A 10,295-nucleotide genomic window follows, 5' to 3' on the forward strand; every position below is an offset into this window, starting at 1 on the left:
CACATCCGAGAGAAAAGGGACACCTTGAATGGGCAAGTGTCATTTCTTCCTGCTCCTTCAGTTTGTAACTGTAGGTCACTGCACAACGCAAATTTTGTACCAAATGCTAATATATGTTTAGAACTTAGGAAGCCTCGCTTATTGTGAAGAACGATCCACTCTGTGGAATATAACAGACGATGATCCGTTAGGTGTTGCCGCACGCAAGGGGCCTTTAGTTCGGGTTCACCGGCGACTACAACCAATGTAGGCACATTGAAGGCCCTGTTTTTCTTCAGCTGCACAATAAATTCACTCTTGCAGCATGACCAACGTGTGTGTTTTTGAGGGAAGTCCCGCATCAGCATATCGTCGAAGGGCTCTCTGTATGTTCCACACGTAAGGAAAGCCACGGCAACATTTGGGCTGGCTCGATCCTTCAGAAAGGCAGAGACGTTTCTAACACAAGGATGTGAAATGAGGATTCCATTACGCTGGCCCTGATCTTCACTTTTGTGAACAGCTTGCGACCTTAACACGATTATACTGACTAGCAGTAAAGCTACGAACCAGACTTTCGCCATCAGGTTTTTACGTTTGTGATGACAGAAATATATAGTGATCCAACTGAAATTTTGGTGGGTAACGATTCGAGACAATTTCAGCACAGACTAGCAGGATAGTAGAGAGGAGTACAGAAATGCTTATCAAGGCTACCAGATGGCGGTGCAGAAGCGTTGAATAGTGCTTCGGAAATTGCGCAGCCTACTTTTTTATGACCTTCTATAAGAAATGTCAACCTCCAACCAAACCTTCGCCATGATGTTTTTACGTTTGTGGTGACAGAAAAATATGGTGGTCCAACTGAAATTTTGGTGACTAACGATTCGAGACCATGTCAGCAACGACTACCAGGATAGTAGAGAGGAGTACAAAAGTGCCTATCAAGGCTACCAGATGGCGCTGCAGAAAAGTTCAATAGTTCTTCGGGAAATGCGCAGCCTACTTTTTATGATCTTCTATAAGAAATATCAAGCTCCCGTATTCCTCAATTTTGTATGAAACATCTAAGAGGATATTCAATACCTGTGCTTTGTATGAACATGATAATCTGCAGCATGATAATAACTAAAATGGTTACTCAAAATGAAAAAACATCGCCTTAAATAATTCAGCCTAAAAAAGCATGCCAGTGTTTTTCTTCAGTAGTAGAAATTTGCTTTGCTATGGGATGTGTTCCACTCTTTTGAAGCGCTTTATATTGTATCCACGGAACTCGGAACCTAAAGGATAGGTATTTGTTATGTTTCAGCTATGACCATATACGGGAGCAAGCGAATAAGCGCTTTCTGCACAGAGTGTGAGGAACGAAACCTAATTTCCTAGTTTCTTTCGTAGTACCACTGTTGGCTTTTTTTTATCCAATGTTGAGCGAAGGTAGGTATGAAAATTCTATCCGCGGTTCTTACATCCGAACATTCCACTTTGGATCACTGGATACCGCCACGTTGTTCTCTTGATAAGGTTATACCTGAAATAGAACAGTGGGTTTTTTTTTAACATTCATTTCGAAGAACATGCATGATCAATAGCTTCTAAGGAGACCTAAAAGTCTGGGAACAACTCAAAACCAGACATTCTGTCGTTTAACATTGCTTTTAAACACGCTAAGAGTGGAATTCCAATGACTGCTCTCCCTGATGTAGTTCGGACTTTCCAACAAAGAAAGTAGTTCCAGTGTGTGTTTTTCTCTTCTCGCTTATTTTCTTTTTACTTAGTATTTTCGGAGTGTACATGCAACAGTGCACAAAATCAATGGCAACAAAGTGCTTTAAACATTGCACCTATACTTCCTTGATATCCAGGAACGGATTCGACGTAGCTTATCACATTTCAAGTTGCATCACCTCGAGCTTTGATTGGTAGCAAGGATACAACAAAAACACGTTTTGTGGAACTATTTGCAACCGTATCAAGCGCGCCTTAAATAACAATAATATTCATAATCGGTTCACTTGAACAAGGAGCCTGAGTATCTGGAATACTTGTTCAGTGGGCACCTTAACAGCGCCGTAGAGGAAGGGAAGGAGGTGAGAGTGAAAGCGGAATGGGGGATAGGGGTGCCATAGTGTAAGGTTTCGGAAGGGAGGAAGGTGGAAGTGATAGCGGCAGTAGAGAAGGGGGTGCCGTAGTGGAGGTGTCCGCAGTAATTTTGACCTCTGGGGATTATTAACTTGCACTGATGTTCCATAAGGTCATGAAGAATCGGACACGACTGAACGACTAAACTGAACTGATTTCGCACAGCACACGGACACCTCGTCGTTTCGCCTCCATCAAAAGGCAGCCGCCGGAAGTCGGGATTAAACCCGGGTACTCAGGCACAGTCACCGGGCATCTTAGCCCCTGCATCAATAATTCATAATTTTGATGTTACGAGGACTTGAGGCGCCACAAAACAGGTGTAAAATTTTTCAATAGGTGAGGTTCACAAGACGTATGCAGAATAAAAGAAAGACTATACATTGCGGTTAGAATATCAAGTATTTGTTTCTGAGGCATAGAGTATACACGAATTCGTTACCAATGCATAAATAATTTCTATTGAATTCGCTTCGTGACTATAAGTTTGCGTCAATCAGTTTAAAGCAACCGCAGATGCAATGCGCCGACGCCTTTATATATATTTCTTATAGTATTCTACTACAAAGTAACTGCAAAAGTAAATCGCGTGAACGTAGTGGTTGAAAGACAATCCTGCGGTTGGCGTTGCATGATATCCCAATTGAAGCCTCCACTTGGCTATAAGGCCATGATGATGATGAGCGTGATATGTCATATTACGATCCGCAGCAGCAGAAGCAATCGTTGAGTTATGTTCTGCCACCCAATTTACATGTGTATTTCTTGTCCATGCCAAAGTTAAGCTTGAGCGAGGGTGGAACAGAACAACTCTCTTAGATGATACCAACTCTCATAGTGTGTCTATGAGTTGTGACAGCTGCCCAGGCCCTTATTTATTGTTCACACAAGTGAAATATTAAGGTTATTAGTGGAGGTAACCAGAAACCTTTTTTTTGCTAACCTGTGGTACACTCTGGAGTGTCTTTCAATTCTGATACTCTTCTGGAGATCGTTTAACCAACCACCACTCTGTGGTAGCACTTTCATACGAACAGAAGTGTTTATCTGTTAGTCGAAAAGGGGTTGTTAATTCTTAATAGCGATCACGCTCCTGATACCAACAGCATATAAGTCCTCGTTATGCGCGCAAACATTGTTAAGAGAAGTCGAATTGCATCCTCCCTGGCCTTTCGCACAGGGGGCAGAATTACACAGCGACGAGGAACTGTACCTTATTGCTGCTCATTGCTATCCCAATCTTCCTGTAAATACATTAGCATTCAGCAGCATCTTGGCGGCTTAGTGGCGGTTAATCCCCTCAGTCTCCTCACAAAGAAACTTAGCAGCTGGCGCAAGTTACCCGCCAATATCTCAGGGCACCATCCCCACCTTAACAGAGGGCTTTGCCGTCACTAATATTCACCAGATCTCCCGCCCTCCTAGCCCTTTAACAGGTATGCATACTGCCGACGTCGAAGACTGGCTTCGCAAGTACGAAGGTTTCAGCCTTTACAGTCGATGGGACCCGACACTCATGCTTACGAAGGTTGTACGGTGACCACGAAGAGCGAAGTACCACAACAGACATTTGCAAACAGAAAAGCGGCGAGCTTTTGGGGAAAACCACTTGGTCGAGAGTTTGTCGCACAGAAAAGCTTCGCGACATCTACCGATTCACACGTTGCCTACATTCAAGACATTCTCGCTATTCGCTACAATTAGGTGTCGAAATGTCTGACTCAGAAAAAGTCGGCCCATGGTTAGGTCCACTGAGGACGATGGCTTCAATTTAGCTACGTACAAATTCTGCAGCTTAAATGACACGATTCAGAAATAATGCCGTTGGTTTGAAAATTGCAAATGCTGTTTCATCACCCAGCCATTCACCCACTTCCCTAGCATGGTTGCGGCATCTTAGTGCCAAGATGCTCTGCTCCGATACCAGCCGACATCACCCTAACGTGCGACTCGTATCGTTCGCCTTGACCTTCTGGTCATGGGTGATGTTCCTCTGATGCAGTCTGTCGCCCACCAAGAGATTGATTCTTGCTCTCCGGACATTTCTGTGATGCCGACTTTCCTGCTGCTTATCCTGAGCGGCTTGTCATGTCGCCACCGTTGCCGTAATCCCTTTGAATGGCGTACACACTATAAGGCCGTATTTATTTTGCATGCTCCTGCGTCCGTAATATTGTCCATTTTAACCTCGAAACAGATTACTCCTGTCCCAAAAAGTCTGCCGTCCGCCCTATTCCCCCGGCGATTAGCGCATCCGTCACTTCTCGCCCCACCAACAGACTCCACGCGCTGAAGATGATGCCGAGCCGCCGTGACTCAAACTACCTATCTCCCCTCAGTGCAACAAGTCCGTGCAACCTAATGCTGTGCTGTCGCCTTTTCTTTTTCTCTCCAAGATCTTATCGTCGCTCCCGTCCAAAAATCTAGGGGCTGCAGCATCCAGACATAGTGCTGCATTAAGGACCCCGATCAAATATCCTAGTCTTCTATTTGCGCGCGCCGTCCTTGCTCAGCGTTCTCGTCGATGGAGTAGCCTTTCATGCCCAGATTAGTACAATAGCGCAATTCTTGTCATGAGACATGGACTGCGCTGCTGCATGCGAAAAGTTCTTACGCCTGCCCCTACAACTGTTGCGTGTTTCACAGATGATGTACCGTCTCCGGTCATTGTCTTGCGCTCCGCCCATACTAATGTTTTGTTAACAGCTCTCAGCGCTGCCTGTATGACATCATTCTTGGTCTTCACTTTCCGACAGTGAAGTCGTCATACATTATACTACAATTGTTGTTCAACATGACCTCCGTCTACGGACCCACCCCATAATCCCCGCAGTGTAGAATTTATTCGTTTGTTAAATGTATGAGCTACATGAGGTTCTTCTTACTACGTCCCCCTATATCGTAGGGACAATATATTGTTACTCCTAAGATTGATGCGCCCCTCACATGCAGTGTTGACTTTGCTCACTTTGGCCGCGAAGCAGGCATACCTACCTACACTGAACTTTTCGTCCAACATCCAGCCCTCCCACGAGATATTTTGCTCGTCACACACTGCTTTGTAAATGCATTCTTTTTCTCAACGGTGACCACCCTGCATTCCATCTTCTTCAGACTGCTATTTGCCTAGCGTTTCAATTCAACAAGTCTTTTTTCCCTTCGTACCTCTCTCCTTCACACACTCACGTCATTTGCCGTCTTCTGGCCTTTTGCAGATATATTTTATTTTAAAGAGCGCCTATGCCGCGTATAGCAGTGTCACAAACACTGGCGACGCAACTCCTATTCACCACTGCCCTCACTGCTTGTCCGAATCCGAACGCGATGACATACAAAGGGAGGTTGGCAAGATGCTTTCTCAGGATATTATCGAACTCTCGTCGAGTCTGGGCACCCCTACTTGTGCAGGATAATGCGTAAGGCTCAAATTGGCACTTCTGAGTCAATTATCGCTTGATACACAGCATCAGTAAATATACGTGTTCTATCTTCGAAGCGCTGATCACGCCCGGTTCACGTCTACGGAACTAAGTACTTTATTCGACCAGTCTGCAGTCAAACTATTGGTAGATTCCAGTTGTCAAAGAGGATCATGAAAAGACATACCTGATCGGTTGTACCAATATAATGTCGTACCTTTCAGTCTCTACAATGCGCTCGCGAACTTTAAATGAATAATGCAGTCCCTTCTTCTGGGATTTAGGCGGACAATCCGTCCGTGCTAATGGAAGGGTGATGTAGAGCTGGACGACATTTTACTTCATGATTTGCCCCTTTAGTCGCCACCAATTCACCATATTTTGGCACATGGTTGACCCCTCAGGAACACGCCCTGATTCTACTGAAATTCGAACTCTCACAGACTTTTCTTTACCCTAGATATCAAAGGGGGTGCGAACCGCTTTTGGCATATGTTCCTCTTTCACAATCGCATTCGAGATCCTGTCGGTAGCGCTCTTCCTCGCACAGGTATTTTAATGACGGACACAGCTTTCCCGTTGGGTCGAGCCCTACAGAATGCGTTTTCGCCGCTTATATGCTTGGTGCCATGACCCTTGATTGTGGCCCGATTTCGATTATCTGCTTCTACTCAAGTTTGTACGGACGTCTACTGATATGAAATCGGTGCAGTGCTGAACCTACAGACGCAGGCAAAAACCGTGTTAGTGCAGATGCTAGCCCCTTCTCAGTGCCGAACACTGCTCAACTACTGACCACGAGTGCTTACCTGGCCTTCCTATTTGGCCATCCTTTCTTCGTTGTAACTCGCAATCATGCGCTTTGATGGTTTTCAGCTCTCAAGGATCCTTGCGGTCATCTTTGTCACTAGGCAGTACGAATTCAATAATATGCGCATTACAAGTGCTAGAAGGTGCCCCGTCTTCCTGACCTCTAGCGTCATCTGAGGAGTAGATGCTCAAATGCGGCAGGATTAATCCCGCAGTCAGCGGCCCGCGCTGCGTGTTTGACACCCTGCCGGCCCTGTTCAAGGACAGTGATAGTGGCAAACAACGTGCCGATACTAGTTTTAGCCGGGATTTGGGCGCTCAACGGCCTTGACAGCTTTTTTCGTGGAAAGAGTTTGGAGAAAGAAAGACTTCTATTTGAAACGAGGCGCGTCTACGAGGTGAGGGAACTGCTCGACTCGCACACATCGTATGTGACAGGTAGGTACATTCCGCAGACGAAAATCAACGCACCGGTCAGATGCATGAAGCTCCACTATTCTTGATAGAAGGCCTTACCTCTGCAAGCTCTGATTATTCACTGCGGCTCTTTATTCTACAGTGTGGTGTCATCCGCAGCCCACCATGACGACCATGACTGGCTGTGTGGGAGATTAGCAATTACCAATATCTCTCTAGAGGAAAATATAACAGTTACATCATACCTCTACTCGCCCAAGGGGCTGTAGTATGGAGGCTAATGAAAGAGCTTCTCTTTAATTTGGGCGAAATGCAGCTATCGTCCTGACACTGACATTGCACCTGCTTCCCGACTTAAACCACACCGAGTCGCTTCTTTGCTAAGTATAACGCCGGGACGGCAGATACCCCCCTAGGGTCATGTTACGAGAAGACGAAGATTAACTGTTTTTTCCCTTGTTCGCCCTGGAGCCAGATGTTGATGCTGACAAAGTAGGGTAACTTAGTGCTGCTTGCTGCTATACCAGTCATCCTGTAAATATCTGTAAATGCATTACCGTTCCCAAAACAATATCGCTTTTTTTCTTTGCCGCCAGCCAGCTCGATACCTAGAAACACTCATCATCAGCCTGACTGCATCAGTGCAATGCAGTCTAAAGGTCTTTCCTATACGTTTTGCCATTGGTCGACCACTGCATCTGAAGATTCCCTGCAACTTTCCTGATTTGTGTCAAACCTATGTCTGGAAGGCAAAGGACACACCGCCATACTAAAACCTTGAGAAACGGCTGAGCGGATGACTGAAAGGAGAGGCTGGGATATTTCACGATATCCAGATCGTAAATAACATGTTGAAACTGCATGTTGACAATTCGAGGCGCCCAAGCGCAATATGTTGAGGGAAGAATTACGTATTTGCCTCCAACAATCTCGAATACCTATAGAATCATGTAAACAGCTATTATAAGTAATGTCTTGCGTGCACGCACACATCCTGGTTGCTATCCTTCTCTGCTACTCCAGTGCACGACGTTGGTGAATACTATATGCATTTGATGATTCACATTTTAATAATAAACTTCCTGTCGCTTTTTTGCAAAATTATGGCACAGAAAACTTCAGTTCACTGTCCGCTATTTGTGTGAACATAGCTGTGATTTTTGTAGGTCACTTCGGAGGAATGTCTGGTGATGCCTGGCAAATGCTGCTAAAGATGCTCTGCATACTACTAGCCTGTTTTTCGCACTGAAGTTTAAGAAACAACTTTCTCGTATTCTGTTTCACCAGTATTTTGATACTCATTTAACAAAACGAGAATGGCAGCTCCTAAACCTTTAGAAAGCAGGAGATGCTTTTTGGGATATATCCTTGAAGACACCGAGAGTTAGTAATGAATCATGACCTCCAGTCTTCAATGAACATTACTTCGGTGCTAATCACACCCATAGAGCAAAAATACCAATTTATTGTTTCGCCTCCTCACTCAGCACATACACCAAATTTTCAAACCTGTATTTAATCTCCAAATTATTGTTGGTATACGCGACATAAGAGACGCTCAATTCAGGCCCACTGTAAAAGCATTTCATTGCCCGCTCGCTTCTGTTCTGCGTAAATAATTTATTTGCAAAAAAAGCAAATTATTAAGTGAGCAACGGTTGGGCTCATTTAAAACAAATTTACGATATATTGCTAGCGAGCAGACAGCATCCTCATTGTCAACAGCTTGGCTATACACACTGTAGGGCAAAAGCCTCCCCATATACCTTCAATTAGCCCTGTGCGCAGCTAAATCTATTTCTGATCCCTGCCAACCAACGAAATTAATCTGCCCATCTATCTTTCTGCCGCTGCTGCTCAAGCTCAATATATGCAAGAACATCCACGAGTGCCTCCTTTTACGCAATTATGCAGTCGTGGAGATGCTCTAAGGACTCAGTCATATGTACCATGGACTTGAAAGAAGCATAAAATGTACCAGTGAATGATTACGGTGTAGAGCAAAAGCTGAAGATCTACTGCTGCAAGTAGTGGGGATACTCGTATTGGCAAGGTTAACCTGCAATCATAAGATACTTTTTCGTGCTTTTGTGTGAGTCACAATGCCGCAGAAACAGGAGCTGCGAACAGGGACCCAAAAGTGAAAGGAATTATTTGCGTTCATTGTAAGAGGAAACTCATCCTACAGAAAACTACCAGCATTTAAAGTAAATCACCTTGATTTTCGCTAAATGATGATCAATGCAACGTAAAATTCAAACGCTGAATACATTCGTGAAATGTTATAGATAATTTATAGCAGGGATAGTACACCGATTTACTAAAGTTATTTGATTTAACTGAAGGAGACCAAGAAGTTTCACTAGCCGGCGGTTGGACATATCTTTTTCCCTTGTTGGTGCGCATCTGCCTAAAGGTAAGTTTAGTCCGCTTATAAACACGCATCTTTCATACTGATACCTACTACTGTTAAAAGTCTAATGCATAATGCTGAAGAGCAACGCTGCTAGTCGCGCATCAAAATCCTCCTGAAAAGTATTTATAGATGCAACAAATCAAACTTAGGGTTAAAAACGCCATTGTATTTTGCGTACTTACGCCAAAGCACGGGCATATGGAACAATGTGATCTCACACTTCGAAGTCAAGGGTGCGAAGTCTTCGGCGCGAATTAGCCTTCTTGAAGGGCTCACGTGCGGGAAAGCAATTTATAGGACGCTTGAGCAGAAATCAGTAAAATATAACATTCGCACCTTCCTTTTTTTTTTTTTGCCTGGTTATGACCTGTTTTTCTTTATTTCAAAGCGCTTTTCAGGGATCAATACAGCGTAATGCATTGCGTGCAAGTCATGCAGCGTTATATTTGTTCCGGGTGGTATTAGTACTTTCGCAGCAAAATATTTCCTTTCTTAAAAATCGGTTTTGAATCCCTTGAAGGAAGTTTTAGAAGACACGATAAAAACTTGCGCTGTTTTTGGCAACTGTTGTTCGACTAATGCCATTTACTCAGTTTTGTATACCTTGTCAACGGAGCATAAGAACTTGCGCGGCCTTTTATCGGCCTGCACATGACGTTTGCATGAAGTAGTCGGATAAATATTGATTGATTCAGTCGCGGACTGAGGGCAAATGCGAGAGCGGTAAGTTGAGCATCAAGTGTTGTCATGGTAACGAACAGACGTAACACGTGTTGTCATGGCCTAGAACACATGTAACACAAACATTGAAACCCCTTTTCCCAAAATGATGCCAATCTGGAAACTTTAAACGACGAAGTAGCCAAATCGAACCTTCTGTAACGCTCTATCAATTTACACTCGTTGTCGCGCGAACTTGCTTTCAGCGTACGCAGGGAGAAGAATACTGCGTAAACAACGGCTCAGACATTAGCCTGCGCGCATTTCAAACCTTCAAAACAACTTTGAGTGCGACCTAAAGTGTAACGCACGTGGCAACGAAAAATATAAACAGTCGAGTAATGTTTTAAAGTGCTCAAGTAAATTTAGTTTAAAAATATAAAAACAAATTT

The sequence above is a fragment of the Amblyomma maculatum genome, chromosome 10 (genome assembly GCF_055883805.1).
Source record: "Amblyomma maculatum isolate TAMU_Amacu chromosome 10, ASM5588380v1, whole genome shotgun sequence".
Taxonomy (NCBI): Eukaryota; Metazoa; Arthropoda; class Arachnida; order Ixodida; family Ixodidae; genus Amblyomma; species Amblyomma maculatum.